At 55.5% G+C, this 19,730-nt stretch overlaps 1 protein-coding gene across 4 annotated transcripts in view; it reads left to right on the top strand.

The window, feature by feature from the left end:
* ZNF609 (zinc finger protein 609) overlaps positions 1–19,730 on the top strand; it is a 121,469-nt gene that overhangs the window by 88,470 nt on the left and 13,269 nt on the right. The window lies entirely within an intron of this gene.

Consider the following 19,730-nt stretch of genomic DNA (forward strand, 5'->3'; position numbering starts at 1 on the left):
ATGATACATGGGCAAAACCAGTTCTGTGCAGCCCTCAGTATCGTGTAAAGATCATGGACTGGGCCCAATTCCCCTACCATTTTTTTAATGTGTGATTGGCCCATGGCCAAATGGTGCAGCTACAACTGTGCAGCTTGTTAGTATGGAGCATATTCCCACTGGGATGAGAGCGAGACCCTAAGCAGTTGGGAGAGGGGGAGCTTTGTGGGGTGTCACCTTAGAGCCTGAGTCCCAGTGGGGTTTGGCCAGAGCGCTGAGGCAGGAAATCGTCTGTTCCGTGCCGCTCCATCCCCTCCATGGCTTTCTGCTCAGTTGTGTGGTTGGAAAGTTTCATCAGATTCGTGGCCAGCAAGGAATTGGAAGTGGCTTTCTCTGGTGCACCTGAGGAAGGAGGGAGTAACTATGTTGCAAAATTAAACCCCCGGGGGTTCCTCCTTTCTCAGCTAGTGTTGCTGGTGGGGAGGAGGAAGCAGATACAGACCTTGGGGCCTGGATTGTGGAAGTCAGTGTGTGCTGGTGGAAGTCTGTGCTTGCAGCTGTCAGTCTGTGGCATAGCTAAACTCACTGAGAGTGCGTGAGCCAGCCGTGCTGCTGGCTGCCCTTTCTACTCTGTGCTCCTAGGATTGGATTGGGGAGAACTGCGGGAAAACATAGGGCTTTATTCTGATGAGCCCTGCTTTTGGGGTAATTTTAAAGCACTAGTCTCTGTTGAGTGTCCAATCAGCTGCCTGCCAAGGTCTCACTCTGTGAAGCAGACTTGGCAAACAGCCTTCGCTTCCCTCCAGTCTACACCAGGAGTCTGTGAGCCACTGCCTAGTCCCCACGCGTGTACTCTGTCGCTTTGGTCCCACGTATCTATGCCGCAGTCATTGCCTCACATTTCAGAAAAGCCGCCTGTGCCTGCAAGGCCTGGAAGAAAAGCAGCTTGGCTGCACTGTGTGTAAGATCTCTTCCCTCTCACCTACCCCAAACTTATTTCCTGTCTGCCTATAGGATCATGATCCTCCCGCTAGAGTCCCAGTGTCAGGCTCTTCGTTCCTATTAGGGATGTAAAAGGTTAAATGGTTAACCGGTTAACTGGTAAGCATTAGGCTTACCGTTAACCAACCTTAACCGTTAACCCCAGCGGCCCCGTGCCAGCCGGAGGAGCCCCAGCCCCCGCCGCACCAGGCCAGCTGGAAGGACCTTGGTTAACGGTTAACCAGTTAAACGATATAATTTTGATAATTTAACCAGTTAACTTTTTTTTTTTTACCGATATTTACATTCCTAGTTCCTATAGAGGAGCAGGCGTCTTGTGCTAGCCCTATTGTCAGCCTCTCACTCGAGATGGACTCTTCATTCAGATCAGGGCCAAGCAGGGCTTGACAAACCCACTCACCAGTGGTAAGTAGTAATCTCTTTCCTGGTGGGTGAGAGGGAATTGGGGGAAGCCAAGGCCATCGATTTCTGCCAAGTGTAAGCTTTCATAGAAAAGAGAAAAATTTGGGATACTAGTAAAGAAAACCATTCCAGTGTGTCCTGATGCAGTGAGTTCCTGAGTCTGCCGATAGCCCCGGTGCCTCTGCTGCTTCTCAAAGCTTTCCCCAGGCTACAGCAGCATGAAGCTGACAAGACTGGTTAGTTCACTGCTTTTGAGAGCCCTGGGAGCAACCATGAAACTGACAAATTGGATCTCCCACTCTTGTGTCAGGAAAGCCGTGAGCAGAGGCAGCGCTGGAGCTATTCATAGGGGAGGGGAACATAAAAAGAGTCTGGAAGCAGGGTTGAGTAGGGAGACCACCAACTTCACAGCAGCAGCCAGGAGGTTGAGGGAGATTAACCCACCCTGCCCCATGAATAGTCAAGAGGCTCTGGGGTGGAGAAGGAACAGATGAAAGCTCCTGAGTTCTTCCAGGATTCAGAGGAGGGGAAGGCCTGATTGCTACCCACAGCTCTCAGAGGCTACGTCTTCACTACCCGCCGATCCGGCGGGTAGCAATCGGTTTATCGGGGATCGACTTACCGCGTCTCGTGAGGACGCGGTAAAATCGATCCCTGATGGCTCTACCGTCGACTCCGGAAATCCACCTCGACAAGAGGCGGTAGCGGAGTCGGCGGCAGCGCGGCAGCGGTCGACTTTCCCGCGTCCTCACCGCCAGGTAAGCCGACCTAAAATACGCAACTTCAGCTACGGTATTCACGTAGCTGAAGTTGCGTATCTTAGGTCGGAAGTCCGCTGTAGTGTAGACCTAGCCAGAGAAAGCTGCTGCAGCAGGCTGCCTGCTCCATACAGGTGGCCACTTTCTACTGCCCTAATTTCCAGTCCTCTCTGATTCAGGCTTAAACAACTCCTTTAGCCTCAGTGCCTGGTATTTCTTTTTCACTCCCCCTCTGTTCCATGCCTCTCCAGTCTGTGCAGTTCTGCAGCCTGTCTGCCTGTCCTTCCACATTATCCCTTTTTTTGGCAACTATTGTTTCAGATTTTGCCTTGGAGGCATTCTGCAATTCCTGCTGCTTGGCTATTTTTAGTCTGCAGTAATTCAATGAACTCTGCAAAGATTCTTCTCAGCCTGGCTCCTGCCGTCAGGAGCGATGGCTTTGCTACGGGGGCTGTGTACCTGGTATTCAGGGCTCAAGTCCTGTTGTCTCCGCTGGCCAGTCCCAGTCTTCAGTGCAGTGCTCCCGTCGTGTGTGTAGCTAGCAGACTTCATATAGAGAAGAACTGACTAGAACCTCTTTGGATGAAGCTCTCCCTAAGAACACACCCACTCCACTTCTGTCCCCTTGCCTCTGCCCACAGTGAAAGGGTGCATGGGCTCTGCTGTACTGCTGTAGGATTATGGCACACGCCTTGCTTACATGATATGTGAGGCTAGGGCTTGCAAAATGCCCCGGATGCATCTCGAGTGACTGTTCCGTGACCCCAGATGTCCCCAATGGTTAGAGGGAGCTCTTGCTCCCCTGCTGGTGGGTTGGGCAGCACCTCTCTCTCTCTTCCCCTTTTTATTTGCTTGATTAATTTTTCTCCGCCTCCCGCCTCCGCTCTGCGTTTGGTGTCTCTTCTTTAGTCCATCAGTGCTGATGCTGCCCCTAGCCCTGCCCAAGTGGAACTCTCCCGCATTGACAGTTTCACTTTGCTGCTTGGGAAGCGCTCTGGGCTGCAGTAGCACCCATGGTACCTGTGCTTAACTCCCAGTAGCCACAGAGCGGGGGCTGTGCTTTTACTGTATGTCTGAAGCTAAAGTTCATGGCTTAAAATATCAGCCCCACATTTAGCTGATTGCAGGAAGTGTGTGATGTCAGCTACGTGGCTCTGTGACAGGGAGAGGGGTTTGTTGCAACATATGAACTGCTGTTCCCAGCTTCCTTGCACTGTTTCCTGAGTGGGGTTGATAGATTCGTATGTGGGTGGGCTGTTTTATGCCTGGATAAAGACTAGTCTAACCAGGCACAGGACTGAAAGGGCCTTGCTTCCTTAACTTAACTGCTAAGCAGTTACTCCGGGGAGAGATGGCCTCTCCTGACGTCCGGTGAGCAGCACTCAGGCTGTTTCAGGCACTTAAACCTGAGACAGAGGTGGAGAGAAGCTCCTAGCAGGATCACTGCAGCCTGCTTCTGTACTTGGGGGAAGCAGCCAGATGTTCCCTCCCCACAGCAGCTACAGAACATTGTTTGCTCTGAGTTCACCGCAGTCCTCCTGAAGAAGCTGTCGTGAGTTCCCAGCACTGTACGCTTGTGGATTCTGACCCATGCCTTTCCCAAGTGAGTCTCGGGGCTTGTTTACACTTGCAGCACTGGAGCTGTGCTGCTGCCATGCTGTGCTCCCATAGAGTGAGAGATGGGTGGAAGGCTCTGACCTGGTGTGTGACAAGTCCCTGGCAAACTGGCTTTGCACTGGACTTGTCCCTCGGTAATCACTCCCACCTAGGCCTTCCTGCACGCTCAAATCTCCCGACTGCATGTTCGTCCCTCCCAGTCTGAGCTGCTTAACATCCTATTGTGCCAACCAGGCAGAGGGAATTTGGGCTCATCCAGTCACATAACTTCCTTCTTCCATTCCTGGGGGCTGTGTCTGCAGCCTACCACTGAACTGTCTGGGCGCTGTGTGCATGAACTCGTGGCTGGAATAGACTTTCTGTAGCATTTGGGCAGATGATACCCGCCTGCCTTGGCCACCTCTGGGAAGGACAGCAGCAGGCACACAACAATGGAAGGAGGAGGGGATGTTTTGGCTAGAGCAGCCTCCCCTTCCAAGGGAGGGCATTGCCTCTCCCTGTCCTGTGGAGTCAGGAGGCTGCTTTTTAAGCGCTCATGGAACTCCTGTATCAGCCCAGAAGGGTAAAAGTTGGTGTCAGCCCTGCTAGGAGGTAACCCTGGGATTCCAGGGGCTCGGAAGGTTTTACAACTGATGCTTAGACATTCAGCCTTCCCCTCCAACTAGCACTGGCAGACACAGCCATCGCGCTGTAGGAGAGCGGTCCCTAGGAGCCTGCTGGAAGAAACAGATGCCTGGCAAAGCAAACTAGGGCCTAGAGCAGGCCGCTGAATGGCCATAGTTTACTGGCCTCAGTGTCCCTTGGAAACTGTTGGCTCTGGTTCATCCCTGTGATTTTAGCTGTGTGTGACACAGCACTCTGCTCCCTGCTGTATGGCAGTGGTTGTACTTCCTGGGCTCCTCACTATGGGCGACCCCTCTTTGAGTGGCTGCTGCCCCTCCCTGCCTCTCTCGCCCGCCCCAGGAATGTGTTGTGTTAAATGCCTTTCATGGGAGCAGCTGTCTTGGCAGCTTCCCTAATTCTGTTAGGTGTGATTCCGATCTGCCGGAGCTATTAACAGATCTAATTATACTGGAAAGCAGTGCTCTGCTTGCTGCCTCGTTAGCTGCTGGGTTTCCTTTCCCTCTCGCTTTAATTAACTTCACCTGGAGTGGAGTGCGCCAGCTGGGCAGAGCCTCCTGGCCCCCACTCACCTGGATGTGATGGGCATGACCAAGCCAACTCCTGCAGTTTCCCATCCCAGTGCCATGGCGACTTGCCGTGGAAACACCTCAGCCAATAGCAGCTTCATTTTGAGCCAAAACAAGCCATTGTCTGACATGCAAACCTTCATAGCAACAAGGCTCACCTCATGGCAACAGCAGCTGCTGCACAAAGGAGACTTCAGAGCTCTCTCCCCCGATCTGTTTGTTCTGAGGGGCAGGATGAGGGCTGCTCAGGGAGGGATGCAGAGGGCTTTGCTTTCTCCCTTGGCCCCCCATTTATTGTAGGTGGCGGTTCTGTTGATATTAGAACGGCAGTGGCTCCAGCAATACACCTGGGACCCAGGTTTGAATCAGTGCTGCTCCTCTTCCGGGGGCTCTGATGGCAGGGCAGAGAGCTTTAGGGACCAGCAGCACAGGCAGGTGCAGTCAGGAACACAGCTGCTTACAGGGAGTAGTGAAAAGCTGCGGAGCCCTTGCTCGGAGCAAATTGCAAGGATGTGTAAAAACGTGTGTTGTTCTTCTGTGCCCCCACCTCCTCTCTGCCTGGACATGCACCCTTTCCCCTCAGTACAGAATGTGGCTCCTCTGAGCACCTTCCCACTTCTTGGTCTGACATGGCTCTCCAGCCCCACTGGCTTCCCTTTCTCCACTGCATCAAACTAGTGTCTTGGAGCCTTCCAGGCTCAGCGTACTGCTGCCTCTCATCTCCTAGTATTGCCTTCTACCTACCCACTCTGCTAGTGATGGCAGCCTCAACTTATCCCCTCCCCGCACTTGTCTGTCTCTGTGCTTTTTTGCCTGCTGCACCATATGCATGGCACACCTCTCTGAGCTGGCCTGGATTGCCTTTCCCTCACTTAGATCCCCCCTGGAGACCTACTGCTTCTGCAGTGCCCACAAGGTACCAGCTGGCTCCATCACGTGTCTCACCTGCCCAGCTCCTCCTGTCTATGGAGGGAGGGGCCCAGAGGGACACACAACTGGTGTGGGAGAATGAGCTGAGAGTTATGCAGCAAGGCTTGGTAATTCTGAACACAAACTAGCCATGTGCCTGTCCTTGCCTTCCCCCGTATCACACCATCTGTGTGGTGGGCTACCCGCAGCCTTCCTCTGTCTTTCAGGTTTGGGAGCTTTGCAGGGGCTGGGAGCATCTCCCTCTGTGTTTGGAAAGTGGCTAGCATGGAGCGGGAGTTGCTGAATTTGAGGGCCAGCATGGGATCCCCATTCTAATCATAGTGCCCAGCAGAGATGCGGCACTTGCTCTCTGAGGAGTTGTGCTGTCCCAAGGGGAGATGGATCAAGGCAGGGAAATGAAGCACAGAGCTGGGGGAGGGACTTCTCGAGGGTCACACAGTCAGTGAGGAGCAGAGACCAGGAGTCCAGGTCCCCTCCTTTAACTGCTAAGCATTGGATTACATTCACTGGGTATCTTACAGGGAGATCAGTGGCCCTAAATTGTTGTCCCGTGCTACTAAGCTGTTGTCCCATGCTTTTCCAGTGAGCTTGCCAGGCTGGGGACTCAGCTAAGCCGCACTGGGTTCCTCTCCGCTGCCACCTAGATTGGGTCGGCTGCTGTGGGACGGGAGCTGACACAGCCATTTGGAGCCTGCTGGGCTGCACCATGCTGCTGCTGTCTGCCCTGCCTGCAGGACAGCGAGAAGCAGAAGGTGCTGGCTGTGGATGGCAGTGGAGGTAGCTTCGGGCACCGTGCTCTAAATGGGTAAATGTCCTCCTCAGGATGGAGCAGTTCAGCCTCGCCCCTGGCAGGGATGACTGGCTTACTTGTCCTTCCCCGAGCCCTCCTCTAGCCCCCACTTGCCCACACCGTGGCTGTCTGCACTAGGCAGGCGTGTGGCTGAGCTGAGCCCTCCTTGAAGTGAGATTCAATCCCAGCTTCCGAACTGGTGCTTGGCATGCGGTCACCGGATTCCAGCACTGGCTCAGCTGCGCAGGGCGCAGACGCCCTTCGCCAGTAGTGGTAGGACGGAGCTCCCAAGGGTTGGGCACCAGAGAACCACCTGTGCAGGTGGCTCCTCAGCAGGGAAGCTGACTTCTGAGCCCCCTGGCCCCACGGCAACTAGCTGCAGGGTTTGGTAAGGGGTTTCCCTGCAGAAGGGAGGCGCTTGCAACCTTTCAGATCTGCCTGGTACTAAAGGCCTGATTTGTGGGCTTGAGGACTGGCAGAGGGACATGGGAGACCAATTGCCTGGGCAGGGGTGTGTGAAGAAAGGGACTCCTTTCCAGGGGGTCCCACGGGGATCAGAGCTTTGCCCAGTGCTGTTTAATGTCTTTATCAGTGACCTGGAGATCATTACTGATAAAGTTTGTGTGTGACATACACATTGGGGGAGTGGTAAATAATGAAGTAACCGGTCACTGAGTGACCTGGATCTCTTGCTAACCTGGGCGCAGGCAAACCGTGTGCATCTCAATACAATATCTGGGACACAGACTGCAGGCCATACTGACTGGATGGGGGCTCTGTCCTGGGAAGCCAGGGACTCTGAAAAAGATCTGGGGGCTGTGGTGGATAATCCGCTGAACATGAGCTCCCAGTGTGATGCTGTGGCCAAAAGGGCTCATGTGATCCTGGGACGTGTAAACGGGAAGCTGGCGGAGGAGCAGAGAGGTTATTGTACTTTTCTTTGGCACGGATGTGACCGCTGCTGGAATCCTGTGTCCAGTTCTGGTCCCCACAATTCAAGGAGGATGGTAATAAATGGCAGAGGGTTCAGAGAAGAGCCCCGAGAGTGATCTAAAGGATTGGAAAACCTGCCTGATAGTGATAGGCTCAAGGAGCTCAGTTTGTTTTTCTTAACACAGAGAAGGTTAAGGGGTGACTTGATGACAGTCTGTAAGTACCCACATGGGGAGCAAATATGTAAAAATGGGGTTTCAGTCTAGCAGAGAAAGGTCTAACACCATCCAGTGGCAGGAAGTTGAAACGAGACAAATACAGAGTAGTGGTCATGGTGGATTCTCCCAGCCCCATCTGCACAGGTCTCATAGAAGGCAGCCCTGTGGTTTCCTTCAGCCCAGCCTGGAGACTGCGAAAGTGACAGTTGCAGTCATTAGCAGCAACAACTTCTCCTCAGCAGCAGGCCTGGCCCTCCTGAGCTGAAGGGGCCCTGATGGTCCCTGTGCTGTGGGCAGGTGACTTTGTCCCACAGTTGGGGGCGCCACTGATCCCAGCCCCATCCCCCTCAGATTGTGGGGCCCCCTGCTCCCCATTAAAGCTTGTAAATCTGGCAGAACATCCCGATGGCTCCTTGTCCTCGCTGAAAGCCGGGGCGCTTTGAGTGTGTCTGCGGCGGGCTGGGGCAGCTTGGTGAGGGAGTCAGCACGGGGCGCTGGCTTTGGTGGTGGGAGCCTCCAGGTGAGGCAAAGGGGCTGGTTCTGCTCTGCAGCCCTCCTGTCCTTGCTGCAAGTGTGCTGCTGGGCACCAGGCCCAGCCATCAGGGTATCCTGTTTCTGCTTGTCCGGGGGTAACCAAAGCTATTCATCTCCCCCAATAACCTGCCCACCCTGTTACATACAGCCCTGATTTACAGAGAGGCGGTTTGGGAGCCTGATCCAGCCAAGCGATGCTCTCCTAGCCGGGTGTATTCACTGGAGACTGCTCTGGAGGGTGGGACAATCACTTTGGCCCTTTGCTTGGCAGAATTGACATCCCCCCGCCCCCCAAATCCCTCCCTGGCTCCTTGGGAAGCACCACCAAACGCCCTGCACCGGTGAGCTCCTCACTGGTGCTTTGGGGTTGTGATCCCCCTGCAACTCTAAGGCCTCGCTTACCTGCTGGTGCAGAGATACAAGTGCAGCTCTCCCGGCACACCCTCCTAGTACAGACGCAGCAAAGGAATGCTCTGGGTCATCCAGGGCTGGGTATGTGACAGAGTGCCCTGCAGGGGCAGCTCATGCCTGTTCCCTCACCAGCCCTGCTTTGCTGCATCTACACAAGGGCTTTTGCTGGTGTAAAAATTGCACCCTTAACCAGCATTGCTGTCCCAGCAAAGGTGCCAGTGAGGACCTGGTCTAAGCTGTCTCTCCAGGCAGGTGAGAAGCTAGAAGGGCTCTAGAGGGATGGATTTGAACTTGGGTTTTCATGAAACCCACCGAATAAATGACTGTAGAGCCCCTCCCCATGGTGGGCTCAAGAAGAGGCGGGCTGCGCTGGGTTACTGCTGTTGGGGGGTCTCTTGCTCTCCTCTCTGGGCGCTCGCTGGTCCTGAGTGCTGGCCTGGTTCTGGTTATTGCTGAAGGTGTGGCCACCTGGGTGTATCTCATGTTCTTTGGGATGGGCAGAGCACACCAGCCTGTGACCGAGGTGGGGCGAGCAGCCTCCTCTTTCCTTTCCTGGGCTAGTGGTTAGCCCAGAAGACTCTCCTGTTTGTTAGTGGTGGTACAGTGGCACCAAGTCCCCAGCTGAGCTCCAGGCCCGTTGTGCTGGGCGCTGTGCAAACCTAGAGTAAGAGACAGGGCTGCCCCAAAGAGCTCACACTCTAAATAGACACGGTGTGCAACGGGCAGGAGAGGATGGAGGTGCAGAGAGGAAGGGACTTTCACCGGCTCACCCAGTGAGCCATGGCAGAGCTGGCACAGAACCCAGGGCTCTTGAGTTGGAATCCAGTGCCCCAGGGGGAGGGCTCCTACTTAGGTGGGGTGTATGTCTTCACACATGTATTGTAGGGTGCTCTGCTATTTCCTAGGCCCCAGATCTCATACCCAGATGCCAGCCTGGGCTGCCAGATGCTCTCCGCTGGCAGCAGTAGCTCTCTAGAGAGGCTAATAGATGCAGTAGCACAGGATGCCTGGACAGCTTTCTCTGGAAGGGTTTTACAGCCATTCCTAAGCTTGCGGTGACTGTACTGTGGGGCCAGGCTGCAGACGGGTCACCTGTGTTTGTGTGTGTGAAATAATGAGGGTTGGTTGGGTTACATGGCTTTCCGGAGAATCACGGGTCAACTGGTGACGGATCCTGTACTTGCTTCACTCTGTATTGATCTTACTTAGAAATCCCCCTCCATCCTTTGACACAGAGAAGGGGAGTGTCACGGTGACTAGAACCAAGCTGGCCTGGCCCCTAGGCCACGCTGCCTCGGACCAAATCCCTCGGGAGGGCGTCTTTAGCCTGTGCACCTGCACATCCTGCAGCAGGCCCTTGGTCCTGGAGTTCAGGGGAAGTTCTGGGGGTGGAGGCTCCTGCAAGCAGGCAGGACTGAGGCTGTTGGTTTCTCCTTTCCCCTTTCCATTCAGACACTTCCATGGCCTGAGACATGGAGCAAAGCTGGAAATAACATAAGCCAAGCAGCTAGCCCCTGAATGAAGATGAACCCAGGGCCCACTCCCTCTGGTCCTGGTCCAGCCAGCTCTCAAAGCCATGGGCCCATTCAGACAGTTGCTGTTTGCAAGCTGTGAAATGATGACTGTGCTAAGTGAGAGCCGTCCCCCAGGGGCTGATCCATCACTGTCATCTCACACCCAGAAATCTGCAACCCCAAGCGCAGACTCAGGTGACCAGAGATCAATTCTGCTCTCAAAGATCATTGCAGGCAAATGGAACAATTTTCCAGGCGGGCATTGAGGCAGCTTCAGCTGTCAGCGCTTGTCTCGCTGGGTGCTGGAGCCCAGCTCTAATTAGCGCGCTTTCTTCTAGGCTTATAAACCAAGCCGCTGCCTCTCTTCATCTGCACTGCCTCCCCTGACCAACGGTGCGGGGAGAGAGCTCTGCACCTGGCTTGTTAAATGCAGGCTATGCTGGTGGGGCCCCTGCATATAGATCCCAGGAGGAAAAGGCAAGTGGTGCCAGCTTCCACCTTGCCAAATGGGCAGCAGGTGTGTGCTGTAGGCGTTCTCTCCATCTCTCTTCTCTCCTCACTCACCCCTGGCCTCCTCCACTCACCTGCCATCTCACCCGGTCCTCTGTCCTCACTTCCCACCAGGCCCTGCCCCCGCACCCTCTGCCTCTGCCTCCATCTCCTGTCTCTTCTCCTGTTGCTTGAGTCAGGCCCATCTCTACTGCACACAGGATGTCACTCGCTCTAAGGCCCTTCAATTGCTTAATTCTGCCCTGTAAACTCCCTGCCTCTCTGTGCTCAACAAGGACATGAGCATTGCCTTGATCTCTCTGAGCTGCTGTCATGGTTACAGGAATAGCTGCGCCTCTGCTCCGTTCTGGTCTCCCTGAACGCACCCTTGGGTGTTTGGCCTCTATCCCAGACCTGTCTGAATCTCTCTGGTTCTGCCGCTCACACCAGGGCCTGATTGTACTGACTGTACACATCTGGCAGGCCCAGCCAAATTCGGGCACCTGTGACTAGTGATGGTGGCCGACAACCTGCTGAAAACAAAGGTGTTTTATTTGCTAGGTTGTAGCAAAGATTGAGAGAGAGAGAGAGAGAGAGAGGAAAAAAAACACCCACCCACCCAAGGATTTTAAAACACCCGCCAGCCAACCTGCATATTTAACCACATCTAATCTGCTTCCCCACAAGCTATGGGAGATCAGCTACAGGAACAGAACCGAGCCAGTGTGCATTGCTGTCACAAGTCCACATCCCCTGGTTTTCTCTCTGGCCCACCTTGCTCAAACCTTGGGGGCAAACCAGGCTCGAGCCATGATGGCTCCGCGCCCGCTCAGTCTCAGTGAGAACGGGCCTCCTCTCCCTTTCCTTGGGTGGGCAGGCTCTCCTCCTGTCAGCCCCCTCGGGTAACAGAACTGTTCCCATGTGATACAGACCCCCTATGCTGCCGTCCGATCCAGGGGCAACGTTCATTACCAGAGAGCACCTGCATCGTCACAGCTGCTCTGTAGGCTTCTAGCTAGTGGGTGTCCTGCCTCCTGCACAGGGTGTTGGTGTTACAAGGGGATGTTAGCAGAGACCATCTCTGTGGAGCTGGCTGCATAGCTGCACCTAGCTGGGCAGGAGGCTGCAGTGAGGTACCCTACAGAGCAGGTTGCTCAGACTCTTGACAGCAGGACCACGCTGGAGCTGGCCAGGAGCCTGAAGCCTAAGCACACTTTTGCACCTCCAGCCCCCTTGTGTAAGTGGCTCTAACTGCATTGGTTGGTATCTTCCCTGCTAGCTGCCTAGCAGCTGCTTGTGGGCTGAGTTCAGAGCAGTGAAGCTAGAACAGGGCCAAGAGAGAGCAAAGGGTTAGCTCTGCAGGCAGCACTCCTGGATCTGCGCTCTCACCCTTGGCACAAGTACAGGCCTCATCAGGCCATGCTCTGGGCACCTTGGGTGGAGGGTGAGAGCCCAGCCCTGTCTCTGTCATGCTGCCAGCGCTGGCCTTAAACCAGCCTTGCCTGAGATGTACCAGTGCTGGTGGGGGGCCCCACAGTGTGAGTGCTTTGCTTTTCCTGCCATGCGGGCACCGTGCCCCGTGGAACGTGAGTTCTGCTGCTTCAGTCGCCACCTCAGAGGCTCTCTCGGGTGTATGTGCGGGTTGCCTGGGAAACCTCTCTGATGTCATTGCTAATAAATCCCAGCCGATGCAGGTTGGGAATGTAACAGCCGAATCACAAGAGAGCTCTATTTTTGTTCTGTAACTTAATGGAAGTTCCAGGAGGCCTGATTTGCTGGGTTTGGCAGCCCCACAATATCTCCCTCCCTGGGGAGCAGGCACTGCTGGAGCTGCCGGCTGGCACCGGGGAGTATGATGTCATGGTGCACAAGCACTTGTGTTGGAGAGAGGTGGATGCAAAACACAGCTCAGCAGAAAATATGAGTCGCTTCCTGAAGGGCTGAAATGTAGCCTGCCTTTGGGCTGGAGCAGTGCCTGAGTACACGGCGCCCAGCACCGCAGCATGCTGATTTCTTTTGTGCAGGTTGTTTCTCCTGTGCTGCAGGTGTGCACGGGTGGAAGGATGCAAACTGCCGACAGCCCCTCCTTATCAGGTCACGAACCAAAAGTGGTCGTGAGATGCTTCTCAGAAGTGCCCCCAATGGGGGCAGATTGGGCTTGGGGGTCCGAGCACAGGACTGGGACTCAGGAAGAGAGTGTAAATCTCCTAGCTCTGCCACTGCCTCACTGTGTGAGCGTCAGCATTTCACTGCCCCTCTCTGTACCTCAGTTCCCCAGCTGCAGATTGGAGATAACTCACTGTTTGAGGTCTGGGGAAGATGCAGAGAAATGCCCAGTGTTGTTACACCACTCGGAGCTGGTCATCCCTGGCACCGCTGGCTCACTTTGGGTCACTACTGTCTCCGGGACTTGCCATTTACACTTTTTCTTGCAGACTTGCCATGTTCTGCTGCTTTTGTCTCCCGCCGGGGAGTAGCTTGCCCTAGAATCAATGCCTTAAGCAGACCCTAGACAGGGGTCTCTCCATTTCCCTTTGTTCTGGCATTTCATTCTCCTGCCAGACACAACCCTCCCCTCCCCCGGCACCAGCATTAGCACTTAGCATCTGGGAACCCCAGCTCTGTAAGCTCTGAACACTTTAAGCAAGATGTCTTTGGCGGGTGTTGTTCATTCCAGAGAGTGGTTTTGTGTCCTCAGGAAGAGGAGAACAGGTGTCAAATAGATGCCTGTGAAAGCAGGAGCATCCCCGGTAATTCAGGTGTGATGCAGCCATCACTATGATGCTAAGGAAGAGCAGCCTGGAGGACAGCCGCCACTGAATGTAGACTCTGACTCAGGGACCACACATCCTTTACCTTCTGTTCCCTGCCTGGCCTCACGGGCTTCTTGTCCTGGTGTCCACAGAAAAGCACTGATCTGGAGTAAAGAGGAGGCAGAGTCATGAATTGGAACCCACTTGAGATGCCGTCAGCCTGACTTGACATTGCCTCCTGGAGCATGAGGGAGGCTGGGTAGAAGTGGGGAAGGGGATGCAGCCACTTCCGAGGGCAAGGAGCCAAGGGGCTGTGCCCAGGTACGTGGCGGGGAGGCACTGACTGCACAAGCATGTGCAATGGCTTCTCTGCGCCCAGCCTAGGCCTGGGGAGCCTGTTGTGCGGAGAGGGGTGTGCAGTGGGGGAAAGGAGAACAGCATGACACTTCCTCACCCTCCACTGCAGTTCTCCAACAAACCGCTGGGAGGGCTTTGGGTTACCATAGACCCCTTGTCGCCTACGCTCCCCAACTGCTGAGCAGGAGGCGAGCACATACAGACAAGCCAGCAGCCAGGTTCGCTGTTCTTGTGACCTGTCCTTTGTCCTTGTTTGCAGTGGGATTGGGGCGGGGAATGCTGTGGCTGGCCTTATTCCACTCACAAACCCACTCAGGTGTAGCTTATGCCCCCTATATAGGGGAGGGACTAGGAAACCAAAGCAACATCTCTGTGGGTTCGTTTTCCTTGCAGCTGTGGCCAGGCCTCCATCAGTATGGGTGAACAAATGGCTGCCCTGAAACACAGCGTTAGACTGACCCTGCCTCCTGCAGAGACCGAGCCCCTGCCTCCTGCAGAGACCGAGCCCCTGCCTCCTGCAGAGACCGAGCCCCTGCCTCCTGCAGAGACCGAGCCCCTGCCCGCTTGATCAGCAATGAGGGCTCACTGCTGCACCTGTCCACAAAGGGCCGGCAGCTCTCCCACTGCATGGGCGTGTGCTATCATCCCTGGGCCGTGTGGAGCACCTTCGATGCTGCGAGGATGCAGCTCTGCTCCCCTGGCCCAGTCATCCCCAGGGGAAGCCACTTGAATGTCATGAGGCTCTCCGAGGACTCTGGCAAAAGCCTGGAGCAGCTCTGCAGATGGCTCTAGTTCATGCTAAAGATGGCGTGGTCCAGGGTGTGGAACGAGTGTGAGGAGCGGGGCAAACAGGACAAAGAGAAAGGAGCATAGCGGGCGGGGGGAGGAGGGGCAGGGAGCAGCAGCCAGCAGCACTGGGTGACTGTAGTAGGGCGAAATGGTGCCGTGAGAACCAGACAGGCAGCGAGATTCTGAGAACGGGGTGGACAAATCAAAGGGGAGAGCCAGGCAGGGGGAGCACAGGGCCCTGGGGCGGGGTGAAACTGGAGCCACCGTGGTGTTGGGGTGGAGGGGGAGAGACACAGTACAGCCTGCGTGAGCCACCCAGAGCAGAATAGCTCCGTTCCCCAAGGTCAGTATCATGTCCAGGGCAGGCCCACACCTCCTGCCTGCATGGTCGCGTGCGTCACTGTTGCTCTCCATTGTGTTGACACGGCTCCACTGTGCTGTGTGCTGTTAGTGTGTGAGCAGTGAACCGTGCTGGTCTCTGGGGGATGCTAGAGGGGGTTCCCGGAGAGGAGCCACCCCCTGCACGCGCTACTTTTGGAGTGACCTTGCTGGCTCCACAGCTGGCCCTGGTCACCAGGGCCGGCTCTAGGCACCAGCAAATCAAGCACATGCTTGGGGCGGCACATTTTCAAGGGTGGCATTCTGGACGTCTTTTTTTTCTTTTCTTTTTTGCTTCGGGCAGCAAAAGTCTAGAGCCAGCCCTGGCAGCAGCCGCCCTGGGGCCGCTGCGGTTCGCGCTGCGGGGGAGCAGCGCCCGCACCTTGTGGTGTGGCTGGGTCGGGCAGGCTCCTAGCGAGGGACACTCGGGCTGGGGGCCGCCCCGCGGGGCACACGCAGCCGCCTGCAGATGCCGCAGGGCTGGGGCGGCAGGGGGTGTGGTGGGGTGGGGGTGAGAGCCCAGGGCTGGGGCGGGGTGGGGGCGGGGAGCGGCCAAAATCTTTTTTGCTTGGGGCGGCAAAAAACCTAGAGTCGGCCCTGCTGGCCACCTGCCCTTGCAGCAAAGGAACAAGCTGGAGGCCTGTAGCCAGTTCCTCCTGTTGTCAGGGCAAGACAGTGTCCCAACACCCCCCACCCAGGTCAGGATGTATGCTGGGGGAGGGGACCCTGCTCTGAGCCAGGGGCAGGTCCCCACCTGCCCAAGACTTGCTGCTCTCTGCAGGCTGTGGGAGGGAATCGCCACTCGGTCTCTGCTCCACGAGGCCTGTGCTGTGGGGCCCCAGCAGACCTTCCTCCACTCCCTCACACCCCATGCAGGAGGAGGGTGCTTCTGAGCCCAGAGTCTGATCAGTGGAAGGAACACCTACCCCCCTGAGTAGGGACTGCAGTGCTGGGCTGGCCTCGTTCTGCTGCTTTCCCGGGGCATCGCCTGAACCTACCCCCCATGTCCAGGAGCCAATGGGGGGAGGGCTCTGTTCTGTACCCCTCCTCAAGCACCGTTCCTCCTGCACCAGTGCGCAGGGAGTACTGTGTTAGCATTCATGGCCTGGGCCCCTGCACTGGTTTCCCTCTGAGCTGCTCCTATGGGACTGATTTCCCCCCCCACCCCCAAACTGGGCCCACTCCAGGCACTCTGAAGGGGAGGGGAGGTGGTCTGGAATTCCCACACCCCACTGGCATTTCCCCTAGAAACACCCACAAACACAGAGTTCCTGCGAGCCCCAGCATCCCGCTGGGGTGGGCTGCCTGGGAATGGCTCCCCGGCTGCTGTTGCCCTCATCCCATGGTGGATGGTGGCATGTGGGGCTGCATCCTGCCTTTGCCGAGCCTTGCTGTGCCTGAGCAGCCTGCCTTCAGGGAGGATTACGCTGGAGTTGTTAATGCACAGGAGAGGGCAATTGAAAGCTGTGATGGCTGGAGGCACACTAGTCCCAAACTGCCCGCTGCAATCAGACTGCCCCATGGGGCCCCGGGGACGCTGCCCTCGTTATCTGCTGGCTCGAGGGGTTCTAACGAAGTACCCTCAGTGACGCTTTGCCATGGCGCTGTGCTGTGAGTTGCTGTGGAAGGCAGGGCGGGATTGATGGCACTGGCTCAGCATAAAGCTGCTAACGAGCCATCCCTGGGGTTTACATTGTCCTAGCTCGTTGCCACTGGAGGAGTAGGGTGAGTTTTGTGCAGCTGGGTACTGTGGATTAAACGTAGGGCAGTGTGTGTGAGAAGGGTTAATGGTAGCCCTCTGCGAGGGTGTCTTTGTGGAAGGAAAGGCGGCCGTTGCAGCCGCTGCTGAGGGCTCTGGCTTGCTTCAGCTCTCATCTCTCCCCTGTGATCATGGCAGCGGGAAAGCTGCCAGAACGTCCTTCCTAATCCACATGCCAGCCAGCGCAGGGATGTGAGGAGCCCCTGGCGTCTTGTCACACAATTAACTTCTGACGTTCCACAGGAGAGCGGAGCAGGAAGCCAGTGCTTAGGCCGTAAGGGGCATGTTTTCTTCAAAGAGCTCTTGAGCTGGCGTGTGCTGAATGCCGGCTCCTCCTTAGGGACCTGTTGGGTGGGAGGCAGAGAGTAGCTGATCCTGGCTCAAAGGGACGTTCAGTTCCCTGGCTGATGGGAGGAGAGCTGGAAGGCTGTAATGAGCGGCTGGGGCAGGGTCTGCAACCACGCCCTTGAATTCCAGACCAGCAAAAGGGGATCCCTGTAACTGTGACAGTGCTAGAGGTCATCCCATGCAGCCCTACCTCCTGCTGCCTCCACTCTCCGAAGACACTGCCGGTGTCATGAAGGGCCTGTTAACATGGCATCGGGAGCTATGTCACCCGGGTCCCGAGGGGGCTGAAAGCAGGACTCCCTCTGAGTCTCCGCACGCTGACTGTGGTAAAGGGAATGCCTATGGGATTTAGGCCCCAAGCTCTGTGCCCGGCCTCTGTCCCTCCCCCTGTGCTTAGGGGTCACAGTTCCATGCAGCTGTGCTGAGGCTCTCTGCCCACAAAGGGGCCAGGGGTTGAAATCGTGCATCTAAGGCAGGGACACTGAAGTGTTTCTTGGCATAAACCTGTAACAATTAACAGGTTAGGGGCCAGTGAGAGGCTAAAGATGGTGGTTCTAATCTCTGTCCTTGGGCCACTTGCCCAAGACCTTGATAATGAATATGGAGAGAACATGAGCTTCCCATGTGCGGTTCCCCACTTACACTCTTTACTCTTGCGTTTGGCCGCGGGGCTGGGAAACTCAGGTGGGCAGTTTCACTCCCTCTTTCTAAGCAGTTTCACTGCATGATTCTCAGACCTCACCAGGGTGACTTTGAACATTGAGGGACCCCCTAACATCCTCCCTTTTCCATCGAGCGTGGATCCCCCTTCCATTGAGCAGGATGGGCAAGGCAGGGTGGTTTTAGGCCTCAGGTGGAGAACCCCTGCGTTAGTGTTGTGCTGTTTGTCTGGTTTATAGGCTTTTCCCTGGCTCACATCTTTCTAGTATCAGAGTGCCTCACCGGCTAACCAGCACGCCCTGGCAATTCTCCTGGGAGGTGGGGAGGTCCCCTCTCCATTTGATGGGCGAGGGTCAGAGGAGTCACGCAGGAATTAATGGCAGAACCAGTCACTGAACATGGAACTTGAGTCCTTTATGCAGATCTTTCCTCCACCTGCTGCTGCTTGCGTTGCCAGTGTGATGCGGGAAAGGTTTGAAAGAAAACTAAAAAATGGCTTTTCCTATTGCACCCCCAGCCCTGGAGCCCCGTCTGTTCCTGGGCTAGGGCTCTAGCTCCTTCCTTTCTCAGGTAAAATAAAGCCTGTGTTTTGGGTCTCAGCTATGTGAGTGTCCCTTGATTCACATAGTATTTCTCAGCTGTCTGCCGGCACATTATAGCAAGGGAAATACGGACCAAGATTTATAAATGTGCTCCAGGCACAGCTGTTCAGGACTCGCTGAGCTCCATTCATCTTCTGATGCTGTGTGACTATATATCTAGCTGCGTTCATGTGCCCTTGTAAATGAGATTTCTATCTCCCAAGTTCTACCTTGTGCAGATAAATGCGCTCCGTTCAATGGACTCTGCTCCTGTTCAAATTAGTTATGCAGTAATCGGAGCAGGCCATTGCTGGGAGGAAATATCCACTTGAGTTCTCTCTGCTAATGGCCCGAGATTATATGGTGTAATTGCTTTCTTATGGACGGACTTGCAGCCCGCTGGCCACAAGAGACCTGAGAAGATGGGATTGCTGGAGTGGACTCCAGGCTGGGAGTGAAACTAGCTGCCCCATGCAGCACGCAAGGAGAGATTGGAAGATGACTGAACAGAGTGCCGCTACCTGCAGCAAAGGCTGGGCAGCTCTCGCATCCCACAGTATTTCCTTCTCCTGCTGACTCTACACTACCTTCTATTAGGGTGACCAAATGTCCCGATTTTATAGGGACAGTCCCGATATTCGGGGCTTTGTCTTATATAGGCACCCGTCCCATTTTTTCACACTTGCTATCTGGTCACACTACCTTCTACAGCCCCTTTCAGCCAAGGGGGGCTGAGTGCTTTCTAGTGCTTAAGCCTCCTCCTCATCCTCTGAAGTAGATATCTCCATTTTATAGGTGGAGAGTCCCTCTGGAGCTGGGGCCAGGCAGCCCAGGGGTGTAGGGCCGTCACCCAGTCACTTTGCTTCACTTCTCGCCCTGTTGGGGCCTCCCTGCCTCGGCTGCCTTTGAAACAGAAGGGCTCATGAAAACCATCTGTGGCCAGTGTGATCACACTGTGCCCATGTGATGGGCTCGGTCCAGCCAGCGCTGCTGGCCTGGCCAGGTTTAGGGGCAGCCCAGGGCACACAATGAATTGCAGCTAAGGATGGGAAGCTGGCCCTCCGCTGAATTTGGTTGCAGAGCATGACACCTAGTGGCCAGAAGACTCTGCGTTCACCAGCTGTTCACAATATCCCTTTTCCTTTCAGTCCCCCAACCATTCACACGGTGTCGCCAGCCCCGAGAGATCAACAGCCAGGAGATGTTTAAGATGTTTAAAAATAACAAATGTTGGGTCTTCGTCTTTGCCTTCTGGTGTTTAAGCTATTAGGGGGTCACTTCCCAGCTTTCCTCCCCTGCCACAGGGCTAGCCTGCTGAGATTCTTGGGTATTCCCATG

The sequence above is a fragment of the Terrapene carolina genome, unplaced genomic scaffold (genome assembly GCF_002925995.2).
Source record: "Terrapene carolina triunguis isolate 2854851 unplaced genomic scaffold, T_m_triunguis-2.0 Scaffold67, whole genome shotgun sequence".
Taxonomy (NCBI): Eukaryota; Metazoa; Chordata; order Testudines; family Emydidae; genus Terrapene; species Terrapene triunguis.